General features: G+C 48.6%; 1 protein-coding gene across 1 annotated transcript in view; it reads left to right on the forward strand.

Annotated features, from left to right (window-relative positions):
* CRYBG3 (crystallin beta-gamma domain containing 3) overlaps positions 1–20,212 on the forward strand; it is a 1,541,789-nt gene that overhangs the window by 247,579 nt on the left and 1,273,998 nt on the right. The window lies entirely within an intron of this gene.

Raw genomic sequence — 20,212 nt, forward strand, 5'->3', positions numbered from 1 at the left:
AGTTTCAATAATATCTGTGGAGATTTGTATAAGTACCCCTTCAAGTTTGTCAACCAGGACCTTCTCCACCATCTCCTTGATTGATGATTCTAGGGCACTCAATGGGGTGTTTTGTTGCTTACATCGCTGTGCACCATGTGTCCATTGTTTGTTAATGGGCTTGCTACTTTGGAGTTCAGGCTCAGGTTCCTGGGTGCAGTCAAGTGAAGGGTGTACAATTTGGCAATCAGTCACTTCACCCTCCGCACCTTCTTGTACCAGTATATTATCTATGTTTGCGTCTGGTGACCTAGTAATGGGTGCTTTTTCAATCACAATTACCGGGTTCAAGGGGGTTGGGTGTCTAGACGAAATAGGCAAAATTTGACTACCCGATGATATGGGATCCAAGCCAAGTTCGCGCTCTTTGTCTGCAATTTCCTGGTTCAGCTTACCGACAGCTGTGGTCAGGAACGACATAATGTTAGATGATGCAGGGGTTTTTCGCGCCACTTTTGCCTTGATTGTACCCCCATTAACAGATGTTTGGAGTTTACGCTTACCCATTGTCCGGTGTGCAGGTCACAGGGGGGATGCCCGTCCCGTCCCCTGTCGTCCCCGGACGGCCACAGACGGCCCGCCCTCTGCCCGGGCTCTGCCCGGCGTCGCCCGCGCGCGTCCCGCGACGCGGGAGGAAGGGCTCGCTTTTCACCGCCTCCCTACGGGAGCCCCAGCAGTCAGTCGGCGTCCCCGCCCAGCAGGGGACGCTGGGAGATGTAGTTTAGCAGAGACGCCCCACTCGGCGGCCGCGTGTGTCCTGCGGCGGCGGAGGCGCTGGGAAACCCTGGTGAACCCTGGTGAACTGCCGGTAGGTGTCTTGTTGCAGCCGGTATGGCCCTGATGCAATTTTGAACCCCCGCTCCACCGGAGGAAGGGCTCGCTTTTCACCGCCTCCCTACGGGAGCCCCAGCAGTCAGTCGGCGTCCCCGCCCAGCAGGGGACGCTGGGAGATGTAGTTTAGCAGAGACGCCCCACTCGGCGGCCGCGTGTGTCCTGCGGCGGCGGAGGCGCTGGGAAACCCTGGTGAACCCTGGTGAACTGCCGGTAGGTGTCTTGTTGCAGCCGGTATGGCCCTGATGCAATTTTGAACCCCAAACCTTCTAGCGATCCATTGGCGTTGAGCCGCGAGGTAGTAGTGCTCAAAGCAAGCAGGTGCTAGACCCCCCTGATCTCCTGATCTGTGGTTAAATATAGTGTTTAACCGGCCCCAGATAAAGTCCCTGATTGTCTGTTCTAGCTGGGTAACAAAGGAAGCTGGGACATAGTTTGGCAGGTTGACAAAGTAGTACAGGAGCCTTGGTAAGGCCACAATTTTCACCAGTGCCACTCTGCCCGTGACTGCCAGGGGGGGTGTGCTCCAGAATCGCATCTGATAGCGAATGGCTGTTAGAGCCCTGCCTAGATTGCCGTCAATGAGGTCCTGCGGTTGCCGATAGACTAGTATTCCTAAGTAACGAAACGTGTCTGCGCTCCATTGCACTCTCACCCCGTTGAGCACAAATCTTGAATCTGAGGCTCCTGCTCCAAAGGCATACAGTTTGGATTTAGCGGCATTAACTTTTAGACCGGATATAGTTGCAAACTCTCCCAGAACACAGGCTTCCGGGATCTGACTGATGTCCCTGCAATATATCAACAGGTCGTTGACGTGCAACGATACTGTGTGCATCTCGTCACCTAGTGCGATGCCATCGTGTAATTGGGTTGTCAAAGACTCCGCAAGTGGCTCCATCGCCAGTGTGAAGAGGAGAGGGGACAACAGACAGCCCTGCCTCGTGCCTCGTCGCACTGGGATGGCCTCAGAAATGTAGGGGCCCACCATCACTCATCGTTGGGTTTGTGTAAAGCAGTTGGGTCAGCTGCAAAAATGTGGGGCCTAACTGGCACCATTCAAGGGTCGCAAAAATGTAGTCCCATTTGAGGGAATCAAAAGCCTTTTCAAGGTCAAGTACAAGGCAGCCCGCCTGCGGCCATTCGCATGTGGAGTAGGTCGCCACTCGGAAGAAGCGGCGTAGGTTGAGTGAGGTATTACGGGACGATACAAAGCTGTTTTGATCTGCGTGCACCAGAGAGGGGACTGCTTGCGCGAGTCTGTCCGCTAGAATTTTAGCCAGTATTTTGTAATCTGAGTTGAGGATGGCAAGGGGTCTATACGAGCCCATGTCAGTGTGATCTCTGTCAGGTTTAGGTAACAAGATGAGATGTGCCTTGCAGAGTGAGGGTGGAAGGCACCCAGCATCTAACGAGGCTGCGAAAAGAGTATGTAGGTGCGGCACTAATGTTACTTGATACGCCTTGTAATATTCGGCCGGGAAGCCATCAGGCCCCGGGGTTTGCCAGTGATGAGATTGCCTCCCTGATTTCCTATAAGGGTATCTCAGTGTCTAGGAGCTCTGTGTGTTCCGGTAAGGTCTCAGGCAGCTGTGTCCGGTCGAGGAAGGATGAGGGGGCATATGGGTCCTGTGGCTTGTGGGACTGGTATAGTTGCTTATAGTGATGTGTCTGAGCTGTGTGAATTTCACGTTGTGTATGCACTAGTAGACCAGTGTCAGCCCGTCGGGCTCTTATTGGAGCGTGGGTATGTTCCTGCCTGATGAGCCAGGCTAAGATCCATCCTGTGCGGTCAGTGGTGGAATGCGTGCGGGCTGTGTGTGCTGCGTAGGTATGGCAGCGGAGGCGCGCCGGCGGTTCGGAGTGTTGTGTGCATAGTGTCTCTAGGTGATGGTGGTCTCTACCCCTTTCCTTGCGCCTCGTACCGTAGTAGTTGTGTTTCTATTTTAGTTAGGTCATGTTGTAAAGTCTTGCGTATGATCCAGGTCGCCCAGACAGTGGCCTCGCATTGTGACCTTGAAGGCCTCCCACTCCACTAGCATGTTGGTGCGCTCATTGAGTTTAAAGTAGTCAAGGATAGCCGGTCCCAGCGATGAGCGAAAGAGTCGGTCCTCAAGTGTCGCGGTTTGTAATCTCCAGGAAGGGGTGGGAGGGCACCCAGGTTCCCAGTTAAGCTGTAAGAGTTGGGGGTTGTTGTCTGAGTGTGTGCGGCCTAGGTATTCTGTATGGTGTATCAGCGGGAGCAATGTTGGGGACCCTACAATCCTATCTAATCGCACGTGCAACTTGTGTACCGCCGAGTAATATGAGTAGATCCTAATATCAGGATTAGTGGCACGCCATATGTCTATTAGTGCCAGTAAGTCAGCCAGTCTGCGAGGGCCCGCGTGTTGGATGCTGCAGTGGTCCTCGTGAGAGGCGGAAATGATCTATCCAGTTTGACATCTAACACTGAGTTAAAATCTCCTCCGATGAGCCAGATAACCCTGTTCCAATTGGCAAGTGTCCCTGTGAGGCTGTCTAAAAAGGCGAACTGGTTGATATTTGGACAATAACCGGAACCCAGAAGAATTGGCTGACCGTTGAGTCTCCCACTAACCAATGCGTACCTGCCCTCCGGGTCAACTAGTGTCTGTTCACTTACAAATGGGACTCCAGCTCTTACCCAGATAAGAACACCCCGCGAATGGGCCGAGTAGATTGTGCCGTATGTGTCCCCTCCATATACCTCGCAGTCGCCCGAGCTCTGTATGCGACGTGCGTCTCTTGGAGGAACGCAATGTCAACAGCTCTACGCCGTAAATAGGCGTAAATGGAGTATCTGCAGCAACCACAGTGTTGCGTCGGGTAGAGGATATCCCAGCCACTTCAGCCGCGATGTAGGAGTGTTGATCTGGCCGGCAGTTGGTGGTCTGCACCGGCAGGTCCCAGTGTTTACCCAAATGGCGAGTGTGGTTTTGGCGGGCTCAATAGGGGCCGGCTACCCCGGGGCACAGTACCTTGTAGAGGACGTGAGCGTGTGAATCGCGCCTGTAGGCCTCAGCATGTCCCCTCCAGATGGCCTCTCCCGCTGGGCTGCATGACGAAGGAGCCAGGTTACTCTGTCTCATCTGGCCGGGACCGGAGGCTTGCTCTCAATTGCCGCGACTGCACCGCCGCTGTGGCCGAGGCCCAGCAGCACAGGTTTGCAGCTCGGTGGCCCTGTCTGCGGCTGCGGCGCCGTGCCTCCGAAGGACGTCTCACCGGCAAGGCCCTCAGCACCCGTGGCCCCAGTCAGCAGTGGTCCACCCACACAGTACATGAGCGGCTCGCCGTGGTTCAGGCTCAAATCCGTGTCTAGATTGCGTCTATGTGGCGGGGAATAGCTAGGATTAGCAAGATAATTAGGGGTTCTCGAGCGGAGCTCTAACGACTAGCGTCCTCCATGTTTGGTTGCTTTGCCACGCCCCCTCCTGACAATTACTCAGTCTTGAAGAGTACACTCTCTGATGGGTTTGACTTGGCTACTGAACAATATAGGATTAAGTTCAGAGAACACCCAGAAAGCACGGACCAAAGTTTAGAGAGATTTTGTGGATAGTGCCATTAAGGCACTGGAAGGTTTGTTACTTGGCAGCAAAGTGCATGACTATCAAGGATTGTATAATTTGATTATGAGGGAGCAGGTCCTTAATTGTCAAAAACAGCTTTTGCATCAATACCTGGTGGACTCAGATCTGACTTCTCCCCAAGAATTGGGAAAGACAACAGATAATTGGGTCAGAACCAGGGTTAAGCAGAAAAAAATCCAGAACAGTGGTGGTGACCAGATGAAGCAGGATGCTTTTAAAGCTCAAGATAAGGGTGGGGACAAGGGCAAAGGCAAGAAAGAGTCTTCTCAAGGGCCCCAAAAACCTGCATTGGGGACAGGGGGTCACATTCCAACAAAAAAGGCAAGAAGAAAGCTTGGTGTTACTTTTGTAAGATGGAATCCCATTGGACAAAGGATGCTAATTGCCCAAAAGCCAAGAAAAATACTCCTCCTACCACTGCCCGTAAGGAAAGTGCGCCCTTTAGCACATGTACAAGTTTTAGTACAGGGAACAAGGGAATAGTAGGCTTAACCTTGGGGTCTGAGGTGGATTCCGACTTAGTCAGAACTCCAGCTCAGGCTGTTTTAGTCTGTGATTGTGACATGGATCTTGTCACCTCACTTGCCAGTCCCAGTAACCTGGGCAAGTACAGACAACAGCCTTTGATCAATGGAAAGGATGCCATGGCCTACAGGGACACAGGTGCAAGTGTCACTATCCTGACCTGATCATACTTGGACAAATGTACCAAGTGACCAATGCTAGCAATGTCAGGACTGATCATCCCTTGGCAGTTTTTAACTTCAGCTGGGGAGGTAACTGGACCTAAACATGTTGTGGTATCTTCAGACCTACCAGTAGATTGCTTGTTGGGCAATGATTTGGGAACTTCAGCCTGGACTGAAGTGGAGTTAAGGACTCATGCAGAAATGTTAGGCATCTCTGCAAGTGTGTTTGTTGTGACCAGGTCACAAGCAAAGCAGCTTTCCACTGAACAGGCTGATCCTGGAACAATGGACCAGGTACCTTTCAAGAGAAGGAGCAGGAGAGGTAAGGCTGTGTCTTCCCCCAGACTCAGCGGGAGGATCAATCTCTTGAGGCAGATCACCTTGTCATCTGTGAAGGAACTGCCCCAGATGACCTTGAACCTGACCAGGTTGAGTTCTTGGGGGCAGGGGGCCTTTCCAGAGCAGATTTGGGTTTAGAGCAGCAAACCTGCCCCTCTCTTAAACCCCCAAGCTGCTGCTGAGGCTGCTGGGAATGTTAGTGGTTCCTACAGGATCTACTGGGATGAATGACTTCTATACTCAGAGGATAGAGACCCTACGCCTGGTGCTACGAGGAGGTTGGTTATACCCCAGACGTTTAGAGGCTTCCTGCTTACCCTAGCACATGACATTCCCCTAGCAGGACACCTAGGGCAAAGTAAGACTTGGGACAGGCTTGTCATCCACTTTCACTGACCCCACATGTCTGAGGACACTAAGGAGTTTTGCCGCTCCTGTGCAACCTGCTAAGCCAGTGGCAAGTCAAGTGGCATCGCAAAGGCCCCCTTAATTCCACTCTCAGTGGTTGGGGTTCCCTTTGAGAGGGTTGAGATTGATATCATTGGGCCCATGAACCCTCCAACAGCCTCTGAGCACAGTTACATCCTAATGGTGGTGAACCATGCCACTAGATACCCAGAAGCTATTCCCATTAGGGTCACTACAGCTCTTGTGGTGGCAGGGGCCCTCTTAGGACTTTTTTCCATAGTGGTCTTCCCTACGGAAGTCTTAACTGACAGAGGTACCAACTTCATGTAAGTTATATGTTCGAGGCATGTGGGCTGCTGAATTCATATCTGTGCATAGATCACCGCCTAGTGTTGGGTCCGGATGATTGCACTTTGTTGTCCTGGAAGAGTCTTCGAAGTATCACGAGGTAGGTGACTCCTCCCCTGGACTACAGTGCGCATGGGCATCCTTTCTATGCTCAGATTGTTTTTTTCCGCCATTGGGTTCGGATGCAAACTCCTACACTCCTACTCGGAATCGAAACAAAACTTTCTAAAGGCCTTCGCTTTCGTCGGTATTGTTATCGCTCGGTACCTCTCGACGCCATACAACCTTCCATCTCGAATCGGTCGTCGACGCGGCCCGTTGGACCTCTTCGACGCCACGTGAACCGACCGTCGATGAAAAGAAGCCCTTTCAAAAGGTGCCCACAATGCAACTCAAAGTTCCCCCATACTGATAAACACTCAGTATGCAACAAGTGCCTCTCCCCAGACCATAGGGAAGAAACCTGCCAGGCCTGCGCCCAGTTCCAATAGAAAAAAACAATACGGATCCGAAGGGCCGCTAGGCAAGAAATGCAGCGACAGGCACCTGAACCCGACAACATCTTCGATGATGACCAGGACCTGCCGGACGCTCAAGACTCGGACCTAGAGATCGTCACAGTCGAAGACTACTCCGACTCCGACGACGAACTTCCGTCGGGCCAAATCGTGAGTACACTGCCCCCGTCACCAATTCACCCCTCGCCAAAGGCTCCGGTCGAGGCATCGCCAACAGGCCTTAGCCAAGATCATAAGAGACTTTCGACAGCCCCGCCTTCCGGCTCGGCTCCAAAAACGAAACCGAAACCTTCAGAAACCCCAGGGCCCAGTACCATCGCCCCGAAGAAGGTAACAGAGCCAAAAAGAGTCGTCGACCCGTAGGTCGTCGATCCAAATAAGGCCGCACAGCCTAAGAGCGTCGAGCCGAAGAAGACTGTCAATCCCGCAAAGGCCGCACAGCCAAAAACCGTCGAGCCGAAGAAAACTGTCGACCCCTCGAAGGCCGTTCAGCCAAAGGCCATCGACCCCAAAAAATCAATCGACCCGAACAAGGGCACAAAACCAAAGGGCGTCGAACCAAGAAAGGTCGCCGACCCGAACAAGCCTGCGGTTCCAAAAACAGTAGTCCTGGCATCCGGTGCCGTACCAAAGCCATCGGAGCCGGACAAACCTGTCAACCCAAGAGTAACAGCTCCAAAGACACCGGTCGATCCAAACAAAACCATCGATCCGGTGAAAAGCACGAGCACAAAGAACGTGTCGACCCGAAAGTTCCCGTCGACCCGAAACCACGAAACCCGAGCCGAAAAAACCCAGCATAACACCAAAGGTCGTCGACAAACCTGCTGTGGTCGCGCCTAAAAGGTCCAAGCCTAAGCCCAGGACTGTAGAGGAAGGACTATTCCACCCAGATCAATCCGAGGACCAGGCACAAATTTACATTAACCCAGACACTGGTAAAGTTACCATCCTGCATCGGAAAAATAGACCTTTGGACTTTGCACCCGATTCACCTATCCCACTCAAGAAAAAGGACTTTGGCACTTCTTCCACAAGACCTTCACTCCCTTTTCAACCTATCATGCCCTCCACACCACTTGCACCTACCTCACCTTCAAACCACCATGATGATGAGGGAGACACAGGGTATAATCCACAGCCCCTATATGACTTTCCTCAAGATCCAGATCAAGAGGATACACATCCTATTCCTCATGTGTCCACTTATCCTACTAAGCCATCACCCACCGATGACACAGTAGTTTTTAACCAACTCATAGACAGGGCAGCGCAATTCCACAACGTGGACATGCACAGTGACCCTGTAGAAGAGGACTTCCTCTTTGACACTTTCACTACTACAGAGAAAAGTGTCAAAACACTTCCAATGCTGAAGGGAGTTCTAAAACATGCACCTGACATATTCAAGGACACAGCCAGGGCACGGGTAATCAATCCCAGAATAGAGAAAAAGTATAGACCGGCTCCTACAGACCCCACCTATATCAAGGGCCAGCTGCCACTAGACTCCCTAGTAGTTGCTAACGCACGAAAAAGAGCCAACTCTCAAACCACAGGGGAAGCACCTCCCCCTGATAAGGAGTCCAAGATCCTAGAGGCATCTCGCAAAAGGGTAGCGGCACAGGCTTCCAATTCTTGGAGGATCGCTAACACGCAAGCACTTCTGGCTCGTTACGATAGAGCACATTACGATCAGCTCGAAAGCCTTATGCAACATTTGCCCGAGCCGTTCAAAGCACAAGCAAATGATCTTATTCAGGAGGGAAAGTTCATCTCCAACGCCTCCATTAAATGTGCGCTGGACGCTGCAGACACCGCAGCTAGATCCATTAATACTAGTGTCCTCCTACGCAGACATGCATGGCTATGGGTTTCCGGCTTTAAGAATGAGGTGCAGTCCACCATTCTAAACCAACCGGTTAACCCAGACTTTTTATTTGGTCCTGCGGTAGACACCATCTTGGACAAAATGAAAAAGGACACAGAGACAGCAAAATCTATGGGTGCACTGCAATTTCTGCAACATAGGGGCTCCTTTCGGCGCTCCTCATACAGAGCAAACACATGAGGAAATGCCTCACAAACATCTACCTCCTACAAAGGTAACACACAAGGTTCCTTTACAAAAAACACCAACAGAGGTGGTTACAGAGGTAACAATCCTAAGGGAAGGGGGCGGGAAGGCAACAACACCAGAGCCTCGGCCTCCACAAAACAGTGACTTCCTTCCGCTGCCTCCGGAACACTTAACACCAGTCGAAGGCAGACTGCAACAGTTCCTACCTGCCTGGCAAGCCATCACCACAGACAGGTGGGTGAGAGAAATTATCCAGTCTGGTTATTGCCTAGAACTGACTTTTACGCCACCAAACATACCACCCAGATATCGTCCTATGTCCACAGAACACATCACCCTACTTCAACAAGAGGTAAAGATCATGCTGCAAAAGGGGGCCATAGAGCCAGTCCCTTTCCACCAGCAAGGAACGGGGGTATACTCCCTATACTTCCTTATTCCCCAGAAGAACGGTTCCCTCAGACCAATACTGGACCTCAGACCCCTAAATCAATCCATACTGTCGGAGCACTTCCATATGATCACACTACAACAAGTGCTCCCGTTGCTACAACAAGAAGACTTCCTAGCAACACTGGACCTCAAGGATGCGTACTTCCACATACCCATCCATCCAGCCCACAGAAAATACCTCAGGTTCACAATAGAAGGGCAACACTACCAATTCAAGGTTTTGCCCTTCGGGGTTACCAAGGCTCCAAGGGTCTTTACAAAATGCTTAGCCACAGTAGCAGCGCATCTCAGGAGGCAACACGTCCATGTGTACCCTTATCTGGACGATTGGCTCATACAAGCAAAGTCGTACCAAGAGTGTGCAACACACACGTCTCAAACTATCCAGTTGCTGCACAGCCTAGGCTTTTCAGTCAACTACACAAAATCGCATCTGCAACCTTCCCACGTACAGCAATACCTGGGAGCCACTATAAATACCTCAGTGGCAAAGGCATATCCAAACACAGCAAGGATAGCCAGCATGCAGACGCTCATTGGCAAATTCCAGCCAGAACGCTCCCTGCCAGCTCAAGTCTTCATGCAGCTCATAGGCATGATGGCCTCCTGCATATTCATTGTCCCCCATGCCAGACTTCAGATGCGCCCATTACAGGAATGCCTAGCAAGACAATGGAACCAGGCTCGTGGACAACTAAAAGACCTAGTGTTGGTGGACAGTCGCGCTCACAACTCACTGCAGTGGTGGAACCCACAAAACCTTTCCAAAGGGCGACTGTTCCAAGAGCCAGTTCCACAAATAGTACTAACAGCGGACGCATCACTGACAGACTGGGGAGCCCATCTCCTCCAATACACGGTACAAGGGCTCTGGACAACCAAACAGAAAAAATTGCATATCAACCAACTAGAGTTGCTAGCGATATTCCTAGCCCTAAAAGCTTTTCAAAAATACGTGTACAACAAGACAGTGTTGATCCGGACGGACAACATGGCCGCAATGTACTATATCCAAAAACAGGGGGGGGACGCATTCTCCACAGCTGTCCCATCTGGCGCAGAGCATATGGAAGTGGGCGATCCCAAAGAACATCTTTCTCCTAGCAGAACACCTTCCAGGGAAGGACATTCAGATTGCCGACCTGCTCAGCAGGCACAGCCAACAAATACATGAATGAGAGATTCACCCCCAGGTTCTCCAGCCATTCTTCAAGGAATGGGGTCACCCAGAGGTAGACCTGTTTGCCACAAAAGAAAACTCCAAATGCCAGTACTTTGCCTCCAGGTTCCCACATCCGCAGTCACTGGGCAATGCGATATGGATGAACTGGTCAGGCAGATTTGCGTACGCTTTTCCCCCAGCACCGCTGATTCTGCTGGTGGCACGCAAACTGCAGCAACACTCGCTCACCCTAATCCTAGTTGCTCCCACATGGGCGAGACAACCGTGGTACAAAACGTTCCTAGAACTTTCAGTAGTTCCCCCATCAAAGACTGTGCCTAGCACCCCATCTTTTGATTCGGAACCATGGAGAAATAAGACACCCAGATTCTAATCAGATGAACCTAGCGATCTGGCTCCTGAGGTCCTAGAGTTCGGATACCTTAACTTGCCCCCAGACTGCATGAACATCATTCGGGAGGCAAGGAAACCTACCACGCGCGCGTGCTATGCAGCCAAATGGAAAAGATTTGTTATTTACTGCAACAATAACCAAATCAACCCATTAGACGCTTCCATAAAAAACATTATATGCTACCTGTTGCATTTACAAAGATGTAACTTAGCATACTCTTCCATACGACTACACCTCGCTGCTATAGCAGCGTACCTTCAGAACAGGCAACACCTTTCACTCTTCAGGGTACCAGCTATTAAAGCATTTATGGAGGGCTTGAAAAGAGTGATCCCTCCAAGACACCCTCCTTCCCCAGTCTGGAATCTAAATATAGTGCTTACCAGACTCATGGGACCTCCTTTCGAACCTCTCCACTCATGCGAATTGCAATTCCTAACGTGGAAAGTCGCATTCTTAGTTGCCATCACCTCACTCAGAAGAGTGAGCGAATCGCAAGCTCTAACAATTCCAGAACCCTTCATGCAGGTACATGCTAACAGGGTAGTTCTTCGAACAAACCCTAAATTCATGCCTAAAGTCGTATCCAACCTCCATATTAATCAAGCAATTGAACTGCCAGTATTCTTTCAGAATCCACAATCAGTAGCTGAAAGAGCCCTGCACACGCTAGACGTCTGGAGAGCTCTACTATACTATGTGGACAGAACTAAATCATTTAGGAAAACAAAACAACTGTTTGTTGCTTTTGCACCACAACACAAGGGAAACCCTATTTCAAAGTCAGGAATAGCCAGATGGATAGTTAAATGCATTCAAATATGTTATCTAAAAGCTAAGCGCACTTTAACAGTCCCCCCTAGAGCACACTCTACACGGAAAATGGGGGCATCCATGGCTTTCCTAGGGAATATTCCCCCCGAAGACATCTGTAAGGCAGCCACATGGTCCACCATACACACTTTCACTAAACACTACTGTGTAGATGTGCAAGCAAAACAGCAAGCTGCTGTAGGCCAGGCTGTCCTCAAAACTCTTTTCTAAACTGCTGCAGCTGGCACAGGTGGCCACCGCTAGAGGAGATACTACTATTCAGCATATGCAGAGATATAAATTCAGCAGCCCACATGCCTCGGACCGAATATGCTACTTACCAGTATGCATCTGTTCTTGGCATGTAGGGCTGCTGACATTCATATCGCCCGCCCTCCTCCCCGGTGCCTGTCGCAACTGCAGCATTATCTCTAGCATGGACTAAGAGATGTCCATGCTAGAGATAATGCTGCACAATGGCGAAAAACAATCTGAACATGGAAAGGATGCCCATGCGCACTGTAGTCCAGGGGAGGAGTCACCTACCTCGTGATACTTCGAAGACTCTTCTCAACTAAGTGCAATCATCCAGACCCAACACTAGGCGGCGATCTATGCACACATATGAATGTCAGCAGCCCTACATGCCAAGAACAGATGCATACTGTTAAGTAGCATATTCCTACTGCAATGTGGAAAGAGTGTGGAGTGAATTGCAAATTCACCATACCCTACCATCCTCAATGCAATGGGTTAGTTGAAAGATTCACCAAAACTCTAAAGGGTGTGATCATGGGCCTCCCAGAAAGTCCTAGGCAAAAATGGGATGTCCTTCTACCCTACCTTCTCTTTGCCTATAGAGAGGTCCCTCAGAAGGGGGTTGGCTACAGCCCTTTTGAATTTCTGTTTGGACATCCAGTTAGGGGTCCCTTGTTTCTGGTGAAGTAGGGATGGGACTTACCTCACAAACAGGACATAGTGGACTATGTACTTGGTCTGCGCTCCTGCACGGCTGAGTACATGAAGAAGGCCAACAAAAACCTTGAGGCAAGTCGAGAACTCCAAAAAACTTGGAGTGACCAAAAGGCTGTCCTGACTGTTTATCAGCCAGGTCAGAAGGTATGGAAGTTGGAGCCTGCAGCCCCAGCAGCTCTCCAGGGCAAATGGAGTGGACCACATACCATACTTGAACAAAAGGGTGAGGTCACCTATTTGGTGGACCTTGGTACTCTCAGAAGTCCCTATAGGGTACTTCATGTGAAAAGACTGAAACTTTTTGTTGACCCGGCTTTTATGAGCTTACTCATGGCAACTGATGAAGGACAGGAGGAAGAGAGTGACCCTCTCCCTGATCTCCTCTCACAAAACCCTGATGATGGATAAGTTGATGGAGTAGCCTTGACAGGCAGCCTCACTGTTCAGCAGCAGATTGATTGCAGGAAGGTCCTCAATCAATACAGGCATATGTTTTTTCTGACTCCCAGTCAAGCCACCTGATGTACCCATGAAGTGGACACAGGTGAGTCTACCTGTTAAGAACAAAATCTACAGGCAACCTGACCATGTCCGAGATTGCATCAGGACAGAGGTCCAAAAGATACTGTAGTTGGGAGTGATTGAGCCCTCAGATATAGCCCTTGGGCTAGCCCAGTAGTCCTGGTACCTAAGCCTTACACCAAGGGTAGAAATAGAGATATTAGGATTTTGTGGACTACCAGGGACTCAATGCAGTCACTAGAAGTGATGCTCACTCAGTTCCTAGGGTATATGATCTTCTTGATATTTTGGCCTCAGCTAAGTACTTAAGTACATTTGACCTTATTGCTTGCTATTGGCAAATCAGACTAGCTGAGGATGCCAAACCAAAAACAGCATTTTCAACCCCTACTGGGCATTATCAATTGATTGTGATGCCCTTTGGTTGGAAGAATGCACCTGCCACATTCCAAAGGTTGGTGAATAAAGTTCTTAGATGCCTGGAAGCCTATAGTACAACATATCATGATGATATAGCTGTCTTTAGCTCTACCTGGGAAAATCGCCTGGTCCACCTAAAGAATGTTTTGGAGGCTTTGCAGAAAGCAGGCCTCCCTATCAAGGCTATTAAGTGCCAGATAGGGCAGAGCAAGGTTGTGAACTTGGGCCATCTGGTAGGTGGAGGCCAAGTTCAACCACTACGGAGCAAAATCCAGATCATCATGGAATGGGTTGCTTTAACCACCCAGACTCTTGTCTGAGCTTGCTTGGGCCTGACTGGGTTTTACAGAAGATTTTTCAAAGGATATGAGTCCATAGTAACTCCCTTGAATTTTCTTAACTCTAAGAAAATGCCCATGAAAGTTCAGTTGGCAGTCAGAAGGCATTTGATGACCTTATGCACCTTATGTGCACTGCTCCCATTCTGCAGAATCCTGACCCTCTAAAACATTCATTGTCCAAACAGATGCATCTGAGGTGGGGTCGAGGCTGTGTTTTCACACCTTAATGCAGAGGGCCATGATCAACGAGTAGCTTTTATCAGCAGAAGGTTGACCCCCAGAGAGAAACGTTGCTCAGCTTTAGAGAGGGAGGCCTGTGCTGTGGTCTTGGCCCTGAAGAAGCTGAGGTCACACTTGTTTGGCACTCACTTCATTGTTCAGATGACCATAAGCCCTTCTTATGGCTAAAACAGATGAAGGGTGACAATCTGAAACTTTTGAGGTGGTCCATTTCCCTACAGGGGATGGACTGTACAGTGAAACATAGACCTGGTGGTAACCATGCCAATGCAGATGGACTTTCCTGATATTTCCACTTAGAAAATGAAGTCTCAACAGAGCACGGTTAGTCTCGTCTCCTTACATTTTAGGGGGGGGGGTGTAGGAAAGTTGGATCTACTTCTGTGGTTACCCCCACTTTTTGCTTGATGTGATGCTGTTTTTGACTAGTCTGACTGGGATCCTGCTAATCAGGCCCCAAGTCTATCTGCTTTCTCCCTAAATTGGTTTGTTCAGGACATAGGTACACCCACAATTGGACACTGGGGTACCCTTTACGTCTTAGTATATGGTATCCATGTACCCAGGGCATAGGTAGCCCATGTCTCACATGGACTGAAGCATGTATTATGCTACCAATGAGAGACATTCAAAATGGAACTAAAGGCCTGCCACTGCAGCCTGTGTACGTCGGTGCTTACATCACTTACTAAAGATATAGGTTTCCTATATCTAGGATCAAAGCACTTAAAACCTATGCATAACCTCTGTAGCAGGCCTTTGCAATCCTGAAGACATGGTGCTTGGTACTAAGCGAGAAGGTGCCCCTGCATGAGCAGGACACCCCTGCAGCATACGGAGTCCATTCTCCCGGGTTGTCAGTGAAGCAGCCATATACTATATAGAGGGGTACTGTGTGATTACACGATGACAATCTCAAACGGTTGCAACGAATCCTATCATGTTTGGTGTCAAACATGTTGGAATCATACCCTGTAACACCTAACATCGGAGGGCATTAGTCTTTCTAGTCTCCTGGTCACCCCTGCCTGACATAGACTCTGTCCCCTTTGCTTGCAGTTACCTCTCATCAAGAATACATCCTCTGATTCCACCGGACACTACTTCCTTCCGCCACAGCAGCACTTTCATGAAGTCCTCCATTGTGCCCGACGGCGGTTTCTGACACCACAACACACATATGTACCCGGCTTCCCTGGTGTAGGTGACGTGGTTACCAGGGTATCCACAATTGGGGTAGCTCTCTAACCTTCTGTCTTCAACTGGGTTTCTTCAGGGTCCACTGGGAAGGGCCCCATGTCATTAAAAATCCAACCGCGACTTGCACCTAGACCACACTGCACACGCTCTCCGTGGAGTCTCGATCTACTTACCTTGGGTGGTTCTGTGTCCCCCCAGCAATTCTACGTCCTCTCAACATCGCCCTACCTCGAGCCGTGGTTCTTTTACCACTTTCTTAGTATATGGTTTGGTGGTTCCCTGGTGCCACTGTGTATTTCGTACTATTTACTGTGTTTCTTTGCTAAAGTATTGTGTGCATTGTGTTTATCTCTGTGTTGGAGGTAGTTGAACATACTAGAGAGTATTATATAATAAATACATATTTTTATAAATACTCGGTGTGGTTCTCTTCACTTAATCTATGCTATAAGATTGCATTCTGGTAAAACAAGCTGCTTAACACACCTTCTGGACTAAGCTTGAAGGCTGATTTCCACAGCTACCACTTAGAGAACTTGCTACGGTTGTCTAAGACGTCTTAAATCACCATAAGGGTTGTCTGGACTGGTGCAAGGTGTTCACTTACATAAGTGTACATCATATACCAGGCCAGCTTCTCACATAGGGCTTAAGCCCTGGACTAACCTTTTAATGCACATCCGTGTAGCTGACTTATAAATGTGAACTATAGTCTCTTCCAAGGCCTGTATTGTGGGGCTGTAGGCTTTAGAGACATTCCTGCTGTGGCAGACTGATTTCTGGAGTAAAGGAGGGCAGAGGAGTTGGCATTTCAAAAGAAATCAGACCCCCAACATAATCTTCAAAGACTCAGACTCTAAATCACATTCATTGTCTGTAAATGGACTAAAAAAGGGGTGCGTGAGATCACAAAAACTGTCAACTAGTTGGGCTGTACGAGGAAGAAAAGCTCTGCAAGTCTTCTGCTTGTGATCAGGAATGAGGAGCCAAGGCCTGCTAGTTTGCCAGCTGGGTGAGGGTACATCACCCAAGGAATCAATCACCACCTGCCCTGGAGCGCCAGTGCCTGCCTGCTTGTTAAGACCAGTGTGCCCTGTGAGGAATCCAGAGCGTTGGAGAGGGTGAGTTCCAGTGGGGAATCCTGTCAAGTGGACTACTTTTGTGAGGTAATTAGACTGATACGTGGCTTCCCCTGTCAGAGGGGAAGACTCCTCAGTGCACTGCTTTTGAAGACCAAGTCTTAATTTATCTGATCTTGACCCTGGTTAGGGTTTAAACAATCAATTATCCAACATGTTGGCTGTTACTTCATCATAGTGACGATGAATGCTGTCGCACACGTCCGTGTGGTTGGAGGCATTCCACACGGACGTGTGCGACAGCATTCATCGTCTTAAAGCAATCCCCTGAGGAAGGGCTGACAGAAAGCCCGAAATGCATTGGGATATGAGACGCTATTCTGATTAACATGAGGAGGCACTAAGTACTATAACCATGAAATGAAATGAGTTATATAGACTATTGAATGAAAATAAATAAACGCTTTGATGAAGTAACAGCCAACATGTTAGATAATTGATTGTTTAAACCCTAACCAGGGTCAAGATCAGATAAATTAAGACTTGGTCTTCAAAAGCAGTGCACTGAGGAGTCTTCCCCTCTGACAGGGGAAGCCACGTATCAGTCTAATTACTTATCCACGCTGTGAGGTACAGACAGCGATTCCTCAGTGGCACGCAAGCACATTACCCCAGGAGCACACTTTTACTAACCAGCGGTGCCAGTTCCATTCTCATCCTTGTGTAATCACTACTTTTGTGAGGTGTCAGGAGACAGCTTCTGCACTGATCGGGTTATTGCCCCTGTGCAGGAAAAAGTCCGCAATCCTTCTATGCTAGAGAAGGGATGCCGCAGAGTGAGCCGTGGCAATCACTATGCCGAACGGGTCATAGTCTGTGTACAATGAGGAGTATTCAACCCTGTATGCCAAGAGGGTCTGCTGTGAAGTGAACAGTGATCATTGCTGTGCTGATCTGGCCGGATCCTGTGTGCAATAAGGGATCAGCGACCCCATATGCCAGAAGAGGTCACTGTGGACAGATTGTCCACTGCACAAGGGCTACAGCCCACTCCACAAGGCAGAGTGCGGCCCAGTATGCCAGGAGGGGCTTCCATGAAGGAATCTGCTGGCCCCTCTTAATACCTGAAGAGGGGCCCTAACGTTATCTTTATCCTTCAGTTTTTCGCTTAATTTAGACATCTAGTTCAGAAAAGTCAAATAAATGTCATGTCTATATTTATCCCCAGATTGTTCCTGTCTATCACTGCATGGCCCGTGTGCCATAAGTTCTATGTATATTTCCCAGAACTTCTTCCTGTGAAAGAGAAATGCAGTAAAAGCAATTCCCCCCACAGGTGAACCCTCTATCACCGAAAGCTTTGATAAACTCTGGTAAGCTGCACTCCGCCAACTATTACGTAGCGAATCAGCTAGAGTGATTAGCATGTCAGCTCTTGAAATCCGATTTAGGGGCGTGATGGGGCTAGAACACATGAGGTTAAAGTAAGGGCAACTAGCGTATCAGATCCTGAAATCCGATTGAGGGGTCTGAATGGAACATCACATATAAAGATTGCCCATGCGAAATCAATAGGTTAAGAACTTTCATGCGTCTGAATGAGAGATGTAAGAAGAGTCGTAGAATGATGACTGGATAGATGAATAATGGTTCCAAACCCGGGAGCTAGTTTTCTTCCTAACCCTATGCCATAATTAATATATATCAGTCTCTAGGATTAATTCTATAAGAGCAACGTCTAAAGTCAGAGCTAAATGTTGATTAATATATTGTTGCTATTGTATATAATGTGGGGAAAAAAACTTGAAACTTCAAATGATAGCCTGTATGACATTTAAATTTTGCATTGTAGTGGCCCTGTTCCCCTCCCTCCGTGGTACATTGTCGCCCTGATGAAGGTGTTGTCTTCACCGACCATGACACCTAAACGCGCGTCGGCGTGAGTCGCTGTTGGCAGAAGGTTATTCCATCTACAATCCCATTTTTTGATATTCTTGTCTGCCTTGATGTATGAATAATCAACCATCCATTATTCATTAGATGGTGTTTATGTACCATAAGTTGATGTATGAAAGATTGGTAGTATGATATGCTCCCCTGAGTATGTGGTACTGTGAGTTAGATTTGATACGGTGTGTGTGGGACTCGGTCTTCTTATTGTATGTATTTTGCTATATTTTTAACATGTTGTATGTCTTTGTAATTTTATATATAAAACTCTAATGTATGAACTTTCTTGAAAATGTCACATCGTGTGTTGATGTACCTATATCTATTTATGATGAATCAAGAACAAAACAAATGATTAAATAATAAAATAACATAATATAAATCCTTTGAAAAGGAGAATGTTCTGGCTCTGATTAGTTGGTCGGTTGCTCTGTTTAATTGTTAGGATCCTGACCTGGGACCATACTTTGGGAAAACAATTCGGCAGGGTAGTCTTTCTGTCAGTCTGTTTCTTACTCCTGTTTTCCTGCCGCCTATGAAAATCCCTGGGGGAGCCCCCTTCTATTCTGTTGTTGCTTCACAGCCCTGTGCTGTGGGGGTCTTGGGTTATTGTGTGGCTTTGGGACCATTGCCCGGTATGTATGGGAATTCATGATTGTTTGAAAAGTAATGAATGTGGTATCTTAGATTGTTGGTAACTACTGACGTGTGTGAGCCCCTATTGATATTCCAAATTCCTTAGTCTAGATCCGGATTTGGTCTAAGAACTTAGCCATCTGTGACTAAAATGGAAAGTATTAAAACTTTTGGGTTCACAGATGAGGATTTTGCCAGAATGATTGGCGTTACCCCTAATGGAGACCAACAGTTTACTTTGTCCAAAGGGCTAGAAGGAGAATGGACGAAATTACTTAATCTAAGAAAAAAGTCCAAGCGAACAGAACTACATGCCCAGTTCATGCTAGACTACCTTAGAGCAGGAACTACTGAAGGACTGGACTATTTAAGGCCCAGCGGTGCCAGGGAACAACACCTAAAACCTTCGTGGGATTCCTGTTCTGGCGCACTAAAGACAGAGACACGGGAGACTTCCTTCGGCGTCAAAGATCAGCGTTTATTACTGCAGGGAGGCAAAAGTCACGAGAAGTACAACAGCATGTAGTTCTGAGAGTCTGCTTCATATTGCATATGTGAGTCGCTCTCTTTTATACAAGATTTTACCATTGCACAACATGTGAACAAAAGGTTACAACCCAGTTCCCACAAAAAGGCTTCAAAAGGGTCGCTTTCATGTATTCAGAACCCCGGAACATCATTAACATCACCAGCTCCAACTGTAAAAGCACATCTTCTCACCATTAGGTACATTCCACTTGAGTTGTAAATAGGCAAGAGAAAGAGACCAGAACAGCTGCAAGGAAGTCAGACAGCAGGGAAGAAGTTAATATTGGATGCGTAATCGTAGCTTAAAAGGGCTTGATCCCAGCATGTGCGAGGCTGAAACAATAGACCGACCGGGCAGAATCACCTTCGATCGGAGGCAATTGCCTTAGCAGTGTCCTTCCCCTAGTTATAAAAGACGCATGAAAGGAATATGTTTCTTCCGTAAAGCTTGGGAACTAAAAGGTCACGATGCGGACAGTTGCCTGTTCGCTGACTACGTGAGGGCAAGAAACAAAATGGATGCCGTATCTAAAATGGAACCCAAGGGTCCAGATGTAGAAGCACGTAAATAAGGCGAACCATGCCAGGTAGTGTAGTGAAAACGCGTACACTTAC

The sequence above is a fragment of the Lissotriton helveticus genome, chromosome 8 (genome assembly GCF_964261635.1).
Source record: "Lissotriton helveticus chromosome 8, aLisHel1.1, whole genome shotgun sequence".
NCBI classification, from domain to species: domain Eukaryota; kingdom Metazoa; phylum Chordata; class Amphibia; order Caudata; family Salamandridae; genus Lissotriton; species Lissotriton helveticus.